At 38.3% G+C, this 21,365-nt stretch overlaps 2 long non-coding RNA genes across 2 annotated transcripts in view; both read left to right on the top strand.

Annotated features, from left to right (window-relative positions):
* Window positions 1-21,365, top strand: part of LOC118143011 (uncharacterized) — a 337,708-nt gene that overhangs the window by 38,404 nt on the left and 277,939 nt on the right. The gene's annotated exons all lie outside the window — the stretch shown is intronic.
* The window catches only part of LOC144577039 (uncharacterized), a 39,373-nt gene continuing 30,495 nt past the window's right edge, over window positions 12,488-21,365 (top strand). Inside the window, exon 1 of the long non-coding RNA XR_013520240.1 lies at window positions 12,488-12,750. This is a non-coding gene — a long non-coding RNA (uncharacterized LOC144577039). The remainder of the gene's footprint in view (window positions 12,751-21,365) is intronic.

Here is a 21,365-nt window from a genome sequence, read left to right as displayed (position 1 = left end):
CCCTGAAGCAGAAACCTACTTTTTTATGTGTGTGAGAGGCAGTAAATATTTTCAACATGGAGAATCAGATTTGTCAATGACTAATATTTTCTGTCAACCTAAAGTACAAAAACTCAAACTATGAAAGTTTCATACAACTAATACTGTTGCAGAAAATATTTGCTGCAGGGTAATAAGATCAATGATAGAGTCGATTCTGTAAAGCTTGTGAAATTAAAGTCCTTATTATCTAGAGAAAACCATTGCGTGTGTGTGTGTGTAGTGCATGTGACAGTCAGATGTCCAGCACCAGAACTGGGTAGCTGGTTATTGATGCTGTTTTACAGAGAGTAATGAAAGGCTAGTAGAATGTCTTTAATTTGTTATTATTAATCTTGTTTCAAGGAAATATGAGAAAAGGTGGATGGTTTGGATTGACTTTTTATTTGCTATGAGTATGGTAATTTCACCCACACATTATCTTGAATGTACACATTTTTAGCTTAATGGATTTCTTGAGTCAAGTTATGGGCTCGCTACACTGAAGTTTATCCCACAGTGCTATAGGATAATAATATAAAAAAAGGAGTCCTTTGACCTCTCTTTTTAGGCTTACCTATAAAGTCCAATAGAGCTTGAATGGCAAGAGGAAGATTTCATCTTTTGTCTCCTGTCCTGAACTTCTCTGCTACATGTCTTGAATTTTTATTCAAATTACTTTGGGTTTTAATTTATTCAGTCAAATGTCAACCAAGTGTTGTTTATCCTGTGGATTACATTCATGCTCACTGCAGAATTCTCTAACATTTTGATTTCTAATTATTTTCTTGTTTATCCATGTGGTAGGATGTTTTGAATGTTACCTTCTGACCACTGACCAGTTGGAATTATAATTTTCTGTCTTTCCTAAGCATCTGGTAAGTAAAATTTAGCAAGTGTGTAGTGTTATTACATCTATCAACTGCATTGCAACTTTTCTTCCATATAGCATTGTCTTTCTTAGTTATTTATTATGCTTGAACAAGCCAATGTATTTCGGATATTGGAGTTGAGCCTTGCACACAATGTTCAACTGCAGCCTTTCTAAGATTCCTGTGCACAAGGCTATACTAAGAAATATTGAGGCACATCTCCAAGGAATTCTGAACTAACTGAAAAACAGTTAATTCAAGAAGCTGTGAAGCCGTTTCTCCACCAGAGGTAAACTCTAAACTCCTCTATCCCATTGTCTTCCATTCACCTGTTTCCTCTGTTCTTCTCTGGATTCGATCCCTTTTCTCGCTCCTTGTACATTATTTTTGGAGTTACGGACTAATGCTGAACTTCTCTGTTTCTGATAACCAGGCTGATTTAAAATTGGGATGGGAAAAAAAGCATGGTATTGGACAATGGTGGTACAGCCATTTGGAAAAGGCATTAAATCAAAGAACATGTAATCTGGGTTACAGTAGAGTAAAAGGGTCAGGCAGTATAGCTCGTGACATGTAAGGTCATAGTTTATTAAAAAAAGGAGTTTTGTGTGGTCAAAAGGTACAGTATAAAGAAGCAAAGCAGAGAGATAAAGCTGGAAAGTAAGTTAGGGTCCAGATTATGAAGACTTTGGGTGCCCTGATAAGGAATCCAGCATTAGCATCTGGTGAGGTAGAGTCAGTAGAGGTTTCCAACCAGATGTGGGATACAATTAGATTTCTATTTTAAGTAGAGATCTACGGAAACAGTATGGAGAAGGGACTGGAGAAAGAAGAAGCTGAAACCCTTCAGAGACTGTTATCATATATAGGGTGAGAGATAATACAGGCCTGAAATAAAGGGAGAGAATAAACTAGAAGGGAGAGACGTTTTTAATGTTAGAATGAACTGGATATAGTGACTTATTAAAAACAGAAAGGGAAGGACAGGATGGAACTCAACATAGTTTTGGGTTAGTGGGCATATTAGTTTGCTAGGACTATCATAACAGAATATTACTGATTGTGTGACTTAAGCAATGGAAGTTTATCCAGATGTCAGCCATGCTTTCTTTGAAGATGCTGGAGAAAGATCTGTTTCAGATTTCTCTTCTAGCTTCTGGTAATTCCTTGTTTTGTGGCAGTGTAATTCTAATTTTTCATATCATTTTTTTCCTGTATGCATGCTTATCTCTTCACATGGTGGTCTTTTTTTTTGAGACTGAGTCTCACTCTTGTCACCCAGGCTGGAGAGCAATGGTGCCATCTCCGCTCACTGCAACCTCCACCTCCCGGGTTCAAGCAATTCTCGAGTAGTTGGGACTACAGGCATGCGCCACCACACCCAGCTAATTTTTGTATTTTTAGTAGAGATGGGGTTTCACCATGTTGGCCAGGATGGTCTTCATCTCTTGACCTCATTATCCACATGCCTCAGCCTCCCAAAGTGCTGGGGTTATAGGTGTGAGCCACTGCACCCGGACAGCAGGGTTCTTTTTATAAAGGTACTAGATGCTGGAGTAAGGTCCCACCCAATTCTGGTAGTATCTTATTTTAACTACATCTGCACCAACTCTATTTCCAAACAAGGTCACATTCTGAGGTACTGAGGATTAAGACTTTAGCATACGAACTTTTAGGGGACAAAATTCAACTATAATAATCTACAATAAAGACTGAAGCCCAGAAATCCTACTGCATTTCCAGCCTACTCACCTTGCCCTATGAATTTAGATTTACAACTACAATATTAACTCTTACCTGAATTTCTAGCCTGCTCTCTTTCCATATGGATTTCAGGCTTATCAACCCCTATCACCGGGTGAACCAATTCCTTAAAATATCCATCTCTCTCTGTAGCTAGCCAGCTAGCTAGATAAAAATATAGATATATAGAACCAATACAGAACCAATATGATAAGGATATAGATATAAATACATAGATAGATGGATGAATAGATCGATAGAGGAGTCCACTAATAAATGTCTGAAACCCTTGGAATAATGTAGGGTAAATAAATTTCAATACATACGGGACATACTTTTTAGTGAGGTAGGAAGCCAGGTAGCAGGTATGGTACAAAAATGTTAAGGCCATTCAGAGACCTCCTGATGCACATCTGCATCTGTCAACTCATTCCCTTCCCAGGAGAAGCAGTGCCAGCCTGCCTGAGCCTCACTAATCAATCAATCAATCAATCAATCAATCACTCAGTCATCTTGTGTCTGTCACCTACCTACCCACCTATCAATCTGTTTCTCTAGAGAACCCTGACATATAGTGGAAAAGGCTGAGTACTTATGAGGGGGTTAAAGGGAGCTAGAAAAGATAAAAAGAGACAGACAAACTTCTTGAGGGCAGGGCAGGATTCAAGCCCCAGGAAGGAGTGAAAAATAAAGGAGAAGAATATTCCATGTTTTATGAGGTCTTAGGATATAGCTCTATAACTTCAATATTATTTTTATCTCAAATTGCAACTTCACAACTAGAACTAGGCTCAACTAACACTTGCCTGACACATTGAAAAACTGTGCTCTAATCAAACTGAAAACATTAGGTCAAACCATATGAAATTACTAATATTTGACATTTATTTTTTGCTAAAAAACCATTAATTTTATACAGTTCAATGGAATATAAATTAGATTATTTATAAATGTGGATCCCACTTATAAATACAAGCTGTTTTCTTGAATATCTCAGAACCAAGTCAGTGTGTGACAACTCGAGAGCGGTGGAGTCTATGTGATCAGGTGCTAACCTTGTTCTGGTCAGGGGGAGCACCAGGTCAGCACATTTAAGGATATCCATTTAAAGGCAATAGCTAACAGTGTGAAGACAGTCTAGTCACCACACCTATTATTTGTTTCTCACAAAACACTATGAGATAGGTACTACTATCATTGCCATTTTGTCATCGAGGAAACTGAGGACTAAAAAGTGGAAATGACTTGCCCAAAGAGGTAGATCCAGGAATGGAGTCCAGGCATATCTGGCCTACCAACCCACACCTAACAACTTATGCTGTATTGTCCCAGATAGACCATATAGTCACCAAGAGCTGCATCTAAAGGGAACTAGAAAGCCAAAGTCCAGGATATGACTCATGCAGGAAACAAAAGCTACTACAGATAAGAGCAAAGGATCAAGTATCAAGCATATCAGACGAATTTTCTGAAATCGTTTTTCTCTAACTCCTACTGTTATGTTCATTTCTTATTTCATCCAATTTAAAATTTATTAAATAATACTATATGCCCAGGCATTGATCTAGGTAAGTGGGAATCATTTTTGATTCCCATCTTCCCATCTTTGATCAAGGCAGACAAAGATCTCTGCACTTAAGGAGCTCAACTCCTAGATAGGAAAACAGAAAATAAATGAACATAATAAAAAGAAATTATAAAAGCATGTTATAGAGTGTGAGTACAGTGTACAAAATAAAATATAGATTATTATAGTGTTTCAGGAGTACTGTACTGGGGCGAGCAGGAGGCAAGATTCAACATGAACAGTATGGGTAGGATTGCCTTTACTGAGAAGTATAATTTGAAGAAACACTTGAATGTAGGGATGAATCAGGTAGCTATCAAGAAAAGAGCATTCTCAGAAGAGTAAAGGCACTAAGGCCAGAATGTGTCTGGCATGTTCTAAGACCAGGAACAAAGCTCAGTCTGTCTGATATAGAATGAAACTTGCTCTCATGACAGATTGCTAGAGGAAGGGCAGACAGCATTGAGCCGTATAGGCATTGAAATGACTCTGGCTTTTACTCTGAGTGAAATGGGAAATGAGAAACCATTACAGGGTTCTGAACAAGAGAGGGATTTGATCTAACTTTTACTTTCAAAAGGATTACTTTGGCTGCTGTGTTAGGAAAGACTAAAGGGTCAAGAGTAGAATACAGGAAACTTGTTGGAGACCATTTCAATGATATAGACAAGAATACCAGGAGCAAGTGGTGGCAGCAGAGAAGGTAAGAAGTCATCAAATTCTAGATATATTTTGAACCTAGAGCTGCAGAAAGGTAAGAAAGGAATCAAGGATGACTGCAATTTTTTGCCTGAGTAACTGGAAGAAAGTAGTTATGAACTGATATGGATAAGGCCACAAAGGGAAGAGACACTAGAGGAAGCTCTTGAGCTCAGCTTTGGACTTGGTGTTGAATGTCTGTTCTACATCTGGGCAAAGGTGTTAAACAGGCAGGTAGATATGTATAAGTCTGGAGTTTGGAGAGGGAGATCCAAATAGAGATGTAAGATTGGGAGGTTTCAACATAAAGATGTTATTTAAAGCCATGAGATATCATGTTATGTTACCGAGGGGAGACTCTAGCTCGAGAAGAAAAGGGGCTCCAGGACTGATCTCTAAAACCAGCAAAGGACGTCAAGCAGGAATGACCAGCGAAGTAGGAAAAAAAATCTAGGGGGTGAGGTGCTCTGATGCTGATGTGAAAGTAGAATGAATGCCTTGCACACATTTTTACTTTTCCAACCTCTGGTTGAATGCAAAGGATTCTGAGGACCTAGAGGAGGGGAATAATGAGATTTAAAGATTTTGGTCACTGGATGACTGCATGAAGCCAAGGCGCTCGCTGCCAACCTGGACTGTGATGAAGGCAAGAAGAAACATTTTATTGTATAGGCCTCTGGCATACGGGAATATTTTTAAACGACTGTTAACCTATTGCTAACAATAGCCTACTGTCAACAAGAAAGTACTATTTTCAAAAATATTTTCATTAGATTTATGCTCTTTTGAACTAGATCTGAAAAATTATTCTAAGTTAGAAGTTATGACAACCCTAGGCTCTCAATAGTGTTGACCTGGGATTGGCAAAGCCCGGTTCCAATGTGGACATCTGTGAACTGGGATGGTTAATGGTTTGTTCCTGATGCTCACCTTTGATTGTCTCCCCAAAATAGCTATTATTGATGGGAAGCTGTCAGTCGGTTTTTAAGGTTCATCATTATGGTTCCTACATCTTTGATTGATTGCTATAGTTAAATAAAAATGTCTACCTTCCCTCAAGTGCAGTTTGGAATTGGATTTGGAGAACTGATTGAAAAATTGTTGTGAACCTGAGGTTGATCTCATGAGCCTTCATTGTGGTATATGTATCACAGACTATTCATTATCAAGTTTGTAAAGCCTAGCTAAAAAAAGGACATGTCTGAATAGCTATTGCAATGGTTTCCCAACATGATTAGCATCAAATCCAAGTGTCTTACTGCTTTCTTCATGCTGGCCTCTTGCTGTTCTTGGAGCACACCTCACATGCTTCCTGCATAGATCTTCTGCAGTACTTTCTGCAGTTCACACAGATGCTCACAGGGCTTCTCCTCTCACTTCATTCTGAACATTGGTCTCCCTGGCCACCCTACATAAAAATAATAGTTCCCAGTACTCTCTGCCCTCTTTCCCTGATGCATTATTATTCATAGCATTATGTCTAAGAGACACTAAGTTAGGGATCTGCTTGTTTCTTTGTTTATTTTCTGTTTCACCCACGAGAATGTAAGCTCCCCAATAGTGGCAGCTTTTTCTTATTCACTGCTGTATCCCAACACCTAGAACTGTGCCCAGGACATAATAGGAGCTTGACAGATATTTGCTGCATAAATGAATGAATGGATTAATAAATGCTTATGGTCATCTGATTTCTCAAAACAACAGTATCTAATCTTAGGAGAGACTGATCTTTCTCACGGTACAAAATGCCATGATAGCCAATCTAGATGCAGCGTAAGCATAAGAAATTTCAGAAAATCTGGCAAAAAATGCTTTGGCCCTAATTTCCTCCAAACGCTCTCATGTATCTCTGACTACTTCTTTCATGTTTCATTTATGTATTTAATGTACATTCAATAAATGTATATTAAACATGAATTCTTTTCCCAATTTAATAAAGAAAAAAATTCCACCTCTTTCTTATATTACATTTAGTAGAGATAATGTCATGAGTCAGACAGGCTTCCTTCAAAGGAACAAAATCTCATTGGCTGTTATTCAAAACTTTTCCAGGCTCCAAAGGAAAAACAAAAACAAAAAACAGAAAACAAGCCCTGTCTGCACTAGTTACTCTCTAATATGTAACCATGGACTCTACTGGTTTTCATGTTTCTGCATATTTTAAGGCACATTAACAACCACAATGAAAAATATAAAATGTGAAAATGGTTAGCTGTGTGTCAATAGAAAGTCGGCGTATGAAATCCTTCCTGCCACACCAATTCACAGAGTGCTGATTTACATGATTTTATAAACTTGGTTACCTGCTCACAAAGTTATCTAGTGCTTAAAATGTAATAAGAGTTAGAGGCTTTATTCTTTGTTTTTGCTGTGAAAAACTGTGTTTCCTTTAGAGGAGCTCACAATTTATATACTGAAAATATATAAAAGAATTATGTGTCAACAAAATGGTGTTTAAGGTTTTAAATCATCCTAACAGTCAGCCCTGAGACTTCCTCACTAGACATCTCAGAGACTTTATGAAAGTTTTATTCTACAATTCCCTGCTTGCCTTTACTCTTAGCTGCTTCTTCCAGCTATTCATATAGTTTGAAAAATAGAGTTTATATGCTTTAAGTTGCAAGGCATTTAGAATTTTCATAATCTCTTTATTGTGGCTGAAGCAGTCAAAAAAAATGAAGCCTACTGTTGATAATATTTCACTGTGCCTTTACTAGATTAACTGGGGCAAGAAGCTAGAACTTGTGGCATTTTAAAAAATACTCAATGTTTTAAGAAGCCTTTATTATGAGGAAGGTGCAGGATAATTAGTTTCAAAATACTTGGTGAAGATCAAAGAGCAGGGTGATAATGAAGCTTTATAAAGAATAGATGGTGAAGGTAAGGTTCTTGAGATTAAGAATTGTACATTTTTTGTTTTGTATCTTTCATTGCATGTAGCAATGTGCTAAGCACATAGTAGGAGATCATTAAGTCCTTATAATATTAATTTATAAAAGTGTAATTGAGAATTATGCCTAGCATCAAATTTCAGGTCTTTTTTTTTATAAGATAGTAGTATGGAAAATTTTTCTTTGGATAATTACCAGTTAAGAATGAGATATATTTCAGTAATTGATAAGCCACATATATGTTCTTTTATTGTTTTGCATAAATTCTTTTAACATAAGTTTACCCATAGTATATCCCTATCACCTGTTCCCTTTGGCCCTCCTCCCATTTGGTTTCTCATTCATGGGTTTGGATATCTATTTTTTTCAGTATTTACTATCTTCTGGATACTTATGTTCCTTACCCATTGGAAGCACTTAGTCTAGGGGTAAAGACCAATGATAATAGAGGAAAATTCGATTCTGTTTTGATTAACCTCTTATATACTAGAGCTAAGATTCAGTTTATACTTCCTTGAGTGTTGGAGAGATTTTAATAGAGATTATTATAAGAAGACCACAAAAACCCAGGGAATTATGAGCAGAATTGCAGGGTAGTTCTTGATTCAGGTGGCCCTGGGATGTCAGTAGTTTCAGAGTAGAGGTTCCTCATCTTCAGGATGTTCTCTTCATTTCTTTGTATCTTGCCTTCTGCTTACTTGTGGTTTCTTTGCTACTAAAACTTGTTCTTGTGGGGCATAAGTTAGAAGTTTTCTCTAAAAGTTGACTTTTAAATTTTGCCCCTGATTCTAATTTTGTCCCTGTATTTCTTAGTTCAAAATATGTAGAAAGATGAATGAATGAATTGGTGCAGCCCATGTTTTTTTCAAAGCAACCATGGATGCCCTTGAATGGCATCTGTGTCCATCCCTAACTCAATCAGCTGTGAAAAGAGGGTAAGATCACATAGTAAAAACAGGTCTAAGTGCTGTCTGTTCATCAGAGGCTACCAAAGGAGGCATAGCACAGGCACTGTGTTGATATATCTAGGTCAAACTTACCTTGTAAGTGCTAGGATGGAATGGTGCATGGAATTCTCTCAGGACACAGAATTGGATCACTTGGTTGAGCCTGAGCATGGTCAGAGCAGACCTCTTGGGCAAGATTACACTTGAGGTTGAGTCACATTTGTTCCAGTGAAGAAGCAGAGAAGAGTGTTAGGCAGAGAAAACAGCACAGTAAGAAATAAGGATAGAAAGAAGTGTGTTTCATGGATTGAACCATATATGGTTTAATAAATGTTTCTGAAACTTGAGTTGTTAAGAACAGAGTGGAGGGAGATAAGAATAGTGCAAGACAGGATTTATGTTAGAGTGCATAGTGAAAGTAATATGAAAACATTACCTTATGCAGGGGAGTGACTATGTTATGTTATAATTGAGATGCATTATCCTGGTGGCAGATGGAAGATGTATATAAACATGGCAAGACTGGAGCAGAGACAAAAGGTAGGAAGATATTTCAGGTAAGAGATTGAAAGGATCCCAACCAGAAAGTGCAGGTAGGAGTAGAAAGAAAGTAATATGTTAAAAGAAATATTTCTTGAATAGAATCAATGCTATTTGGTAACTCATTAAGATGTGGAAGTTGAGAAAAGTCTTGGTTTTAGTTTGACAAAGTTGGTGGAAAGTAATTCTGAGGGAATGTGAGGGGAGGAAATTGAAATAGAAAGATGTTATGTTGGGAGTGCCTGAGAACTAAGCATGAAAGAAGTCAATGACCAAGATGAAGAGGAAGAGAAACAAATGGCATTTTAGTTCATGAAGTGATCTATCCAGCTTTTCTCTGTGTTAATGAGAAAAAGCATCATTGGAAATGGAATAGGTGGGGGCAAGTAGGAAAGGGGCAAACCAAAGGTTCATCCCAAAGAGATTTAGCTTCAGTCATCCAATCACAGATGGCTATACTACCTGGTGTTTCAGCAGCAAGTTCCAGTCTAATGTTGGGAGCCCATTGCGTGCCCGACACAAGACTTGCCGCACCTTCAGTAAAATGTATTCCCATTGACCCTGATGATATAATAATAGAAGGGTATTCATTAAACTAACAGGAAAGGGTAGTTTGGAAAAGATGAATAAACATAAACATTATCCGTTCCTCAAACAAATACCCACTATGTGGTAGACTTTGTTAAATAAGAAAGCAAAATCTGCTTCTGCCTGTAAAGGACTTTGATAAATTGAAGATTTATTTAGGAAAACAAAGTAAGTGGAAAAATATTCATGTTAGTAAACAAAGGAAGAAAAACAAACTACCAATGGAATAGAATAAATGATTGATTTGCCTTAGATAAGAATGGCAGAAAAATGTGGGATAGGGTGGACTAAGGATTGAGCAGATTCAACAATGTAAATAAAATCAAATATGATATTGAAATATCTAAATAAAAATATAGCATATAAGAAGAGTAGTGGTTCATCTTCCTAGGAAGTCAGATTCCCGATTGAATAGTGTATCTGTTAAAGTTCTTTGTTTCTTATCAACAGGAATAGACCCCGGATGTTATTTAGGATGATTTGACTCATAAGTAACAGAAAATTCTATCAAAATGGCTTAAACAACAACAACAACAACAAATCTACTGTCTTATATAACTAAAACGTTCAGGCTTCACACTGATTACAAGTATTTCCAAAGATGTGGTTTCTTTCCTTCCCCTGTAGATTTCACGGTGTTGGCCGCATCCTAAGACTGGTTTCTCTTAGGTTAGTAAGGCAGATGCTGACACAGCTAGGACTTCATGTTCAAGTCTAATCATTTTTAAATAATTCTCATTGAAGATAGAAGTAACCTCTTTCCTAGAATCCCCCCAAAAACATGCTTTATATTTGATGGGCCCCAATTCAGTTATATGTCCACTTTCAGACCATAAGCTGTGGCCAAGACAAGGAGACATAATAATTAACTTGAGCCAAACAAGAGTCCCTCCTTGAGACAGACATGAAGTGAATTCCACACCAATCACATGACTAGATGTCTAGAGCCTTGTTAGAAAGAAAGCCAGGGAGGAAGTTGGTTTGTATGTGGGAGAGACAATCAGCTAATGTCTATTACTGATTTGCAGGAAATGAATGTTTTGGGTGTCCTAGAGGGTAGCTGTGCCTGATGCTTCAGTTTCCTTAAGGAAAGGCTGAAGAATTCATCACAGAAATAGGACAGGAACTAGGTCAGCTACTGGGGTCAAGGGTCTGAGGTAATAGGGACCATCTGATGGGCATTTCAGATTATACTGCCAGAATGACCTGACTGCATTTGCTTTTCCATTATTGTTTTGCTCTGCACAAGAGTCAAAGTCACAGTGTAGAGAGTTGGCCAAGTTTGGTTCATGTGCTCACAATTCAGCTAGGAAAGCTCAGAGAACCTTGACTGATGGTCCCATTGGACTGTTCATAATGGAGAAGAGATACTTGCTCCCAAAGACATTGGGGTCATTTTCTAAATAAAGGTTGAAAGGATCTGGTTTTCCAAGCATAAATGTTCACTGCAGGTATTATTAAATTCCAAATATAAAAGGGTATAAGGAACTTAGAATGGCTGGATTAAAGAAAAAGGATAATTATTGACAAATAGTTTTGATAGAAAATGTGTCTGTTCATCATCTTTTTACTGAGTATCTAATGTATGCAATGTGCTACGTGGATGCTACAATGAATTGTAGAGCTAGGAGAAAAGGAACTTAGCCCATTTAAAGAACATGCAATCTGACACCTTATCTTTAAGGTGAGGAGAGAAGAACTAAACAGAATAGGGCAGTAGTGAGTATTAACATGCATGGGCTAGATCCCTAAACTGCATTATTCTAAGCCATCTAATAATAATAACCCATCTAGGGTCTTTCTCTTATGCTTTACGTACTCACTTAGTTGCAAAAATGATCATAAACCAAACCAACTTCAGAGGAAGAACCCCAGTACTATCTATCCCAGGTTGGAGGCAAGGCTGAGAAGTAATGAGAATGTCTTCCTTTTTATCATCATCAAAATGGGCAGCATCAAAATCCCTCATTAAGATCCTTAACATCCAGTCACTTCAAAACAACAGTCATCAGTTAGAGGGACTAGAGAACTCACTTCAACCAAAGGTCTGTCAGTAGAGAGGTGGTGGCCAGTGAAGGCAGTGCTTGGCACTCCTTTCCCGAGAACTAAGAAAATTAGAAATAAACTGTCTGCTCCAAAGAACTTCCATCCAGCGATGCAGCAGTACAGAAAAGGGTGAGAAGTATTGGATCAGGGGCAGTGTCTCTGACTTCTATAGGTGCCTTCTGCTAAGATTCTGCAGTTTTAGGCTCTTTATTGTATTTTAGATCAGTAATTTTTTTTCTTATTTTTTAAAAAAATCCTTTTGCTACTGTAGTACATTTAAACATCAGCAGATGGGGCCCTTGGTTCCTGTGAAGAATGCCAGGGCTTGAATTTTGTTCATGTTTGCAGTCTGCATGAATTTTTCTTGTTGCTTTTACAGCATGTTAAATTTGTACCCTTTATAGTTCACAAACCTTTATATAATCAAGAAAAATAAAACTCACTAATGGCAAGAAATTCCTTTTTTTCCCTCTTCTGCTGTTCTATAGAGATGTTAGATCTGTTTACAAATGGAAAAATGAGACTAACATAACACTCAGACAACATGATTCTGAAACAGCAACAGAAGTCAATGTTGTAATAATCTGTTGTCCTTAACTCAGGAAGCTGTGAGGGAGGCTTCTGCTGCATGGGACCACAGGTGACAGTTTGGTTCCATCCAAGGTTACTCTGATTCTGCATTATTTTCTCTCCACTCTCCTGAATTTCATTTTATGAAGACATTGTGTGAATTGGCTGGTTTTTAGCACTTGCCAATGATTATTATTTTTTTAAGTGATGTTTGTCGATAGTCCATAAGGGAACAACCGGTCATCTGGTCTTTGCACCTGTTCAAGTGGGTAAGTTTCAGCTTCTTAAAGGTGAAATTCTTTCCCACCAGAAATGTAACAGCCCTTTGAGGAAGGAGTGTAGTTTACTGGGCAGAAGAAATGACAGCGTTTGGTCCTCGTGGAGTCCTTTCTTGATTTTCTGCCTGACTTTTTAACGTGACCTTGCTCTTGAGGATTAATCAGTGTTTTTCTTGTCTTTAAAATGGGATGACCCAAAATTTTATTTGGGGGGAAGTACTGTGAGAAAACTGGAACAAAATGGTTCCTGTGTGCAAAGCTTGATTATGTAGATACTTATTTCAGTGTGCTCACTGCATCTCTGATTAGTATGATTTAATTGATAGATTGAAAGAATCTTCCTTAGTTTATGTTGTGTAAATAAATGCTTATGCTTAGACAGGTCTTAGTAGTGGACCTAAAACACAAGAAGAAGACTAAGGGTTTATCAGCGACAGAGGAGATAAAATTGGGCCTCTTTTATTGTCATTATTCTGAGTTTAAACAAATAGATCTGTTGTCCAGCATCACTGTGCCCTCTTAAGAACTGACATTTTAGTTTGAAAGACATCCTATATATCCTATCTATTTTAAGGTATATTGCAGATCACATTCATTTCCAAATTTAGGTTTTAAATAGCTCATAAATCTGTAAGAATGAAGTATCTTCATTGATAACATTCTACGTGTGTGTGTGTGTGTGTGTGTGTGTGTGTGTGTGTGATGAAGTCTCGCTGTGTCACCAGGCTGGAGTGCAGAGGTGCGATCTCGGCTCACTGCAACCTCCGCCTCCTGGGTTCAAGTGATTCTCCTGCCTCAGCCTTCTGAGTAGCTGGGATTACAGGTACACACCACCATGCCCAGCTAATTTTTGTATTTTTAGTAGAGACTGAGTTTCATCACGTTGGCCAGGATGGTCTCCATCTTTTGACCTCATGTTATACCTGCCTCGGCCTCTCAAAGTGCTGGGATTACAGGCGTGAGCCACAGCTCCCAGCTTATATTTTTATAAATGTGTTACCTAATGTGGCAAATTGAGATGCAGTTTGCAGATTTAGGATTTGCAGAGTTTACACTGATGAAACTAATGTATTACTTCTGGGTAGAAATGATGTTTGCTTGTGGTTAGCCTGAAGCAAATTTTAGGGAGGAATTGTTCGTTTCTTTCCCCCTTTTGTGCTGACAAGCTAAGTGATATACACAGAAATTGTGTACACTACTTGTGCCTTAGTCTGAAGAACTGCTTATGGGCAAATTTCATTAGTACTTGATTAGTACTTGTGCTAATTAAGCCAGGCACAATTTTGCCTCCAGTCCTAGTATGATGAGTTAAGGCTGGACTGAAAATGTGGCCCTAAATGCAAATGTTGGAAGCCCGCAACACCCCTATAATCCCATAGAAATTCTCACTTGACTCTCCTATCAAGGTTCTAAAAAAGTGGAACAGAGCACTCCATTTCCAGTGCAATTTGAGTTCACTCAGATATGTGATATGCTAATGTTTAGATTAAGCAGATGGCAAGAAAGGCAGTTGTTAGTTGAGGATTGTTTTTCTCTTTCTGCATATTATTTTCAAACAAACAGTTTAAGAGGTAGGTTACTCTACCTCGCCGCTTTGCTTCTCCTTGAATTAAGAAAAATTTTTAAATCCATGGTTCTGTTGTTCTTTTCCTCTGTGCCCACATGCGCCCATCTTCTTTGGGTTGTGGTATGAGAATGGTTTCCCTGTTTCGGGAGAAAGCTTTGCTGTTTTTATGATTTCAAAGAGAAAGGAGAAAGGTCCTGGCTGAGGCAAGGAATAAAGAGGAGGTGAATTTGGAAACAAACACTGCTTGGAACAGAACAGATGTTATGCCTCATTCTACGTCTCTAATTTCTCCTCTGGGTTTGGCAGTACTGGCCCTCATCCTCCTACTTTAGTCCTCTTCCTCCTCCTCTTGCCTTATCCAAAGTCTTTTTCCCCACTCTACTTTCCTTGCAATTTTGGAGTTTTCTACCTTCACTTTTTACATACATTATGATGTGACATCTTAGTAATTATAAAAAAAACAACAAACCCTGGTAACCTTCGGAATTCCTCCAAGCTTGCCTAGCTTCTTGCGAATGAAAAGGTGAGGTTTTAAATATCAGGTTTTATCCTTTATACAATCATAAAATTTTAGAGCTAACACTAGACATCATTTTATCTCACTGCATGTATTTTTTTAGAAAGAGATTTTCTTGGGATTTTGGAGTGGCAGGAAAAGACAGACGTGGGGACAGGAGAGAGATAGATGTGGGAGGGAGAGAGGGAGAAGTTTGGGCAAGTTTGGTTTTTATTGTGTATTTTAGTGCAGTTTCCTCTGGGGATTTTTCTAGAGAATGCAAAAAATATTTAATTGCTTTTCAATTATGTTGGGATATAAGAGCAACATTTCTTTGAATGAAATTCCTAGCTATGGGCAACTCCGGGGAAGCTTGGCCTAGTTGGGTTAAGTGAGCAAATCTGCAAAGCTACCCTCACCTGTATCCATCTTCTTCTGCCTTTACCTGGGTAAATATCTCCATTTTCAGCCAAGACCAGTCCTCTCACTGGTCTCTGGATCCTTCTCTCTTTCTGAGTTCTTAAGAATATCAGTTACCAATCCTCTGCTCCCTCCACTTTACTACCTTGTCTGTTTTTTTCCCTTCTCCACTAGATTATTCCCCTTGGCTTACATATATGCAATATACTAGATGCCTGCACCATGCATACTCCATCTGATATCACCTCATTTCTTTACCCTCCTATTTAGCAATGATTCTCAAGAGCGTTGTCTATGCAGGTCATTGCGGTCTTCATTGCCTTAACTGCCCATTGATTCCTTAACCCATTCTAATCTGACTTCCGATCCCTCCACTGAAATTACTCATAAGACAATAAAATGTCTTGGTGATGACAGATCCAGATCACATTTTTCTGTTTTCATCTTCATTGTCATCTTAACACTCAAGATATGGCTTGTGTAATTGAGGAACCAAAGAGCCATGACCCATTTCCTTTTTGGAAACAGTCTCCTTTCTAAGTTTCTGTGTGATTCACTCTCCTTGCTTTATCCAATGTCTCTGGCTCTTTAGTTTTATTCTTTCTTTTGGTCAGAAATCAATGTCTATTTTGTCTACTACTTTCTGTGTAATGCCCAGTACTGAATCTGGTATATAGTAAGCTCTCAAAAAATATTGATTAAATGAGTAAATGAAATAATTTCAGTACCAAGAGCATCATGTTTTTCCCTCTAGAGATCTGTGCAGTATGGTAGCTACTAGCCATATGTGGTTATTTAAATTTAAATTAATTAAAATGAAAACTTCCTCAATTATACCCGCCATATTTCAAGCACTCAATAGCCACATGTGTGACTAGTGGCTAACATATTGGACAGAGCAGATTTTTAGAATGCTGCCATAATTGCTGACAGTTCTATTGGCTGGCACTGTTCTAGTGAGTTTAAATTTAAGTGCAATTGCTAAAGCCTGAGCCACATAAGTCATAAGGTCATGCGGGAATTTGGGCAAATGATCGTATCTCTCTACAGGCCTACAAAACATGGTTGACTAGAACAAACAGGTATTTTTACTGTTATAAAGGAGGACAGAGTAGTATCCTAGTTAAATGCGTAGAACTGGTAACAGACAGAATTGAGACCTAGTCCTACTATAACACTTGACAGTTATGTCAAGGTCAAGGGTTCCATCCATTTTGCCTCTTTTTACCTCAATTTCCTTATCTGCAAAATGGGGTTACTAGTAGTATCTTTATTATAGGGTTGCCGAAATTAAAGAGGTTGATGCAAACGAAATATTATTCTCAGCACAAAGTGAGAGCTCAATAAATGGCAGCTAGTATTATTATTGCTGTTATTATACATATCCCCAGGATGAAGGCACACACCTACACATTTCTTCTTCCATCCATCAGTGCTCTCTAACCCTATTTTTCCTGATAATATACCAATAGTGAGTAAAGGGTAATACATTCTAGGCAGACACAACAGGAGAGCACGATTGGAATGCGAGAGTCTTGATGAAGACCAGGACTCAAAGTATTCATTACAGAATGGATAGAATCTTCTAGGACCCTGCATTTTCAGCTTGAATCTCTGCATACGCTGGGACCAGACTCAGAAAGGTTGGCTTGAGCCACTCCCACCAGGAGTCCACTTGCTCCCCGCAAATATTACAGTGGTGTTTTACCCTGACAGCACAAAGAAATGCTGTCATTTTTGCCTAACTGGGAGAGTACCTAATTGAAAGACAGAGAACGTGGCTTTCCTGTGCTCCTCTAGTGGATCCTGTCAGTTAGTTTATAAAGGTATTGTCCAGTTAGTTCCATCTAACATGGGGATAACCACTCACAATTCTCAATTTCATCCCAATAATGCTGGTAAGTTAGCTAACCCATCTTCGCAGGGACTGACAGTCTCTGAAGAAGCACTTCTGCAAGTGCTTGTCATTTGCAGTTCGACATTTCTGACTTACCGTGCCCCATAAGCATGAATTTGGAAATTCCTTTAGGAAGGATTTACATGTCACAAAATTTTAGGATAGGTCTGATTATCATTTGCAGTCTCAGCTTCAGATTTTCTTATTAGAGACTTACTCAGTTCAGGTTAGCAGCAGTTTCTATGAAAGGAATTCCTTTGCCAGATTTTAACATAGAAAGTGGCTCTGACATACCTGTTTAGGGACTAATTTCTTGAGTGTAGTAATTTGAGCAAATCACATGTGAAATACTTTTTTGGGTAACATCTATTAGTAGCAAGAGCCCTGATTGCCTCTCTTCCTATCCTCTGTAGCACCAGACCCAGCCACTATTAGTAGATTCCACAATGAGCTGCTTAATTTTCAAAAGTTCTTATGGTCAGCTTTTTAAAAATTAGAGCGTTTTAATTCAATCTGAAATTTACAAGAAACAGAAGATTTGATTCAACTTCGCTTTATCTTTTGTTTTGTTCAGATGAGATTGCCAATGACTAATTTTCATATTTCTAGCCTTCCCATCACTTTCCTGATCTCTGTGTCTGCTTAGTTCACTGGGTCAGAACTTGAAACTAGTGTGATTCTCCAGCCCCAGGGTCCCATAAAACCCCTGTAACCTTGCCTAGTGTTACTGTCACAAGGGGGACAACTGGACATCTAAATAGACCAGGACAAATCTTTTTTGGAAAACAGTTTTGGTGCTTGCCCTTCTCAAGATGGTTGAATGCACTATCTTCTTTTGAAAATAGCAGCATATTCTTTAGTCTTTAACTGTAAAAAATTAGATTTATGATTGAATTAAAGGCAGAATTTTTAACCGAGTACCACAAAACATGGTTTTCTAAGTCAGTGAGAAAAAAATATTAACTTTTAACCCTTTGGCTTTTTCTGGTGGTAATGTTTCCATCAGTACTCATTCTGAAAAAAAAAGCAGGTAACTTCATGATTTGAAGCATATGGAATGGTCTTTATATAGACATAAAAGATTAAAAAGATGAAATGTTTTTCTCTCTATTGCTGAAACAGCCAAAGAAAGAGGGGGAGGACTGATAGACAGCAGCCTGTTTTCTATAGGGAATATATTAAATACCCTTGATAATGAGAATGTTAGCTCCAGGGACAAAGAGTTAGTTCATTTCAATGATTATTACTTTGTCTCATTTGCTTTTTTTTCTTTCATACTTTTTTTTGGGTATTTTTTCTTTGAGCCACTGTTTCTGTCCTTACCAAGTATTTACAGTTTCTTTCAAGTGAGATCAAATGGGATTGCACTTCCTGTTTCATGGGGGTTGGCTCCACCATTGAAAATTATGGGTGCCAAGCAGAAAGAATCGGGTAACTAAAGGGAGATTTCTCCCTTTAGAAGGAAAAGCTTCATTTTAGTTGAAAAGGAAAGACAATGCAGCTGTTTTGAGTAGCTTACATCTTTAGAAATGCTAATGAATGTGATTGAATTTCACTGAAAGTGGGACTGAACAGTGCAAGTCAAAAAGAAAAAGGAGTTTTGAGGAACTAGTCTCATTTAGAGACAAAGATCTTATTTACAGTAACTTTATCCTAAGATCTCCATTTGCAGTGCTCCTAATTTAAAAATATAGAGCCAAAGCAAAAATGTTCACCTAAGCTTTTGGGTCATCTCGGGTTTTCTCTAAATTTCTTTTTTGGGAGAAGCATTGTTCTCAAATAATAACCAGTTCAAGAAAGTTGGTGTCAGATTCTGCTAGCCCATCCTTGTTTAATTGAATAGGGTATGCAAAATTAAGAAACAATGCAGGCAGGCAAAAGGAACCCCTTGCCTCTATTGAAGGACTCTGGTGGTAATGGTAAAGTGAAATGCTTGAGAGCAGTGGAGCTGTGTAATTGCCTAGGATTTGTTATTCTTCATTATACATGGATTTTTGAGGATAACAATTGATCTATCCATGTGGGCAACCAGCTCTCAATTTTTCGGGGATTTGGAGGGAAGTCTTAGATAGCTACAAATGGTAAACTTGGCCTGTTTTGGATTGTTGGGCTTCCTGCAGAGATTCTGCTCATGGCTGGGTGTTAATGAAGCATCCAAAATAAAAGATGGCAGGGAAGACAGAAAGTAGGAGGCCCTTGCAAGGAACAAGAAAATAGCTTTCTCACCCATCGCTAGGTTCATGGGTAACCCCATAATGAAAACTAGATTAACAAGAGAAAAGCACACACTTTATTTAATAAGCTTTACATAACATGGGAGCCTTCAGGAATGAGGATACAAAGAAACAGAGAAAACTATTTTTATCCTTAGGTTTGATGAAGAAGTATGTAGTCATGCAAAGGCATGATTGGACAGAGTGGGTATGTTAGAGAAGTGGTAATAAAATAGGGCAAACTTAGCAAAGCCTATTTGATTCTTCTCTGTATCCCCCTGTCTTCAGAAATAAGGATGTTCTTTTCCTGCAGGTATAGGGTGGGTACCTCTTGAATGAGGGTCTTATTTACTGCATCACGGGAAAGGAGCAGGAGAAGTGACCTTCCTAGGCTTTATCACCTGCTTCAGGAAAAGAGGTCAAGGGGATCATGAGAGTGGCTTCTGCTGTTTTCTCAAATGCCAAGGTGCTATATTTTGGGGGTAGTACCATTCCAACTCCATCACTCTGAAGAAACCTCTGATCTTCACATAATTTAGTCCCATCTTTCCAATTTCCTGTCTCAGGGTTCCCTTTCAGTCATCCTTTCTTTGTCTTCATCTTCCCATTATCTGAATCAGTTTAGAGTCAGGAAAATAAAATGTAGAAATAAATGTGGAGTGATTGCTTGTATCTATTTGCCCCCAAGATTTTTGCCTTGTTTTATATTTATTTGACACCGATGGAACCCTCGACTTAGAACAAGTACCTCGCCCTTCATAAATACTTGTGGAGAAGCGCAAGATACATTTTGCTGGTAACTTGCTGTTTCGCCTTCATCCTGCCGTCGGAACCTCACTGGAGTGCAATAACCGGGAATATCTGGGTTTGAGCGGGATGGCTTGGCCTCCTTGTGCCTACACATGATAAGCACAGTGAGTACTGAAGGGAGGAAGGAAGAAAGGGAGGGAGGAAGGTAGGTTACATTTCACTTCACACAGGATGACACGAATACATTTGTTTGGATGATAACCTCAGAAAAACAACTGAGATACCAAGGAGGAACATGTTATTACAACTCAACATTGAGTACTTAAAATATTCTGCACATTTTGTACAGTTGCAGTTCTTACAAATAAATACAGCTTTATCTGCTTTGAATGTTAGGGCTTTAATTGTCTCTGAATATACAAGCATTTGACCTTTGGTAGCACTGTGGGACTAGCTATCATTGTATTGAAACATGAATGCCGAGGAAGGCCTTTAGAAGAATTTCTTAGGGTAGATAGAGACATTTAAATAGAAATGAACATACAGAGGAAGCAAAGTGACTGAAATGCAGTGGGATCAATAAGGCACCCGGGGAACAGGAAGGCCTAGGTACTGGTTGCCTGTGTCTGGGTGTGATCTGGCAGGGAAGATGTACTATGCAAAGGCACAATAGCATGGGCAATTCAGCAAGCATGTAAAGGGGCAGAGCAGGAACAGAGGAGTCTCAGAATAATCTTCCTTAGCAGAGCTCAGCAAGGCATCTGTGAAAAGAAAAGCATTAGTGAGGGTCCAAGATGGAGCTTCTCTCTTCAAGGGCCAACTCAATAAATTGTGGGGAATATAGAGTAGCCATTTTCATCCAGTGCAGGAAAGCAAACAAACCCTTCTAATACATTGCAAGAATTATGTTGGTATATCAAATCATTTTTGGCTTTCGTCTTTGCTTATGGCGATTTGTTCATGCCATAAGCCATAATCATACTTTCTGGTCAGAGCGACTGAGTGGAGAGGTGAAGAGAGGATTGAAGACGGCAGGGATGTTACATGTACTAAAAGAGTTTTGGAGACAGAAACTTGGTTACAGAAATAGATGTTATTTAGCCAGAAGAAGCAGCATGTTGAATGTAGGCAGTAAAAGTAGCCAAATTCTCTTTGCCTATAGTGGTGATAGAAGGAGTCATCTTACTGCATGAAGGTAAAAAAATTCAGCAGAGCTAGGAATGTCAGGTTAGGGATCCCTGAAAGGATTATGTCATCTCATCT

This window comes from Callithrix jacchus, chromosome 7 (assembly GCF_049354715.1).
Source record: "Callithrix jacchus isolate 240 chromosome 7, calJac240_pri, whole genome shotgun sequence".
Lineage (NCBI taxonomy): Eukaryota > Metazoa > Chordata > Mammalia > Primates > Cebidae > Callithrix > Callithrix jacchus.
This window is presented reverse-complemented; position numbering and strand designations above follow the sequence as displayed.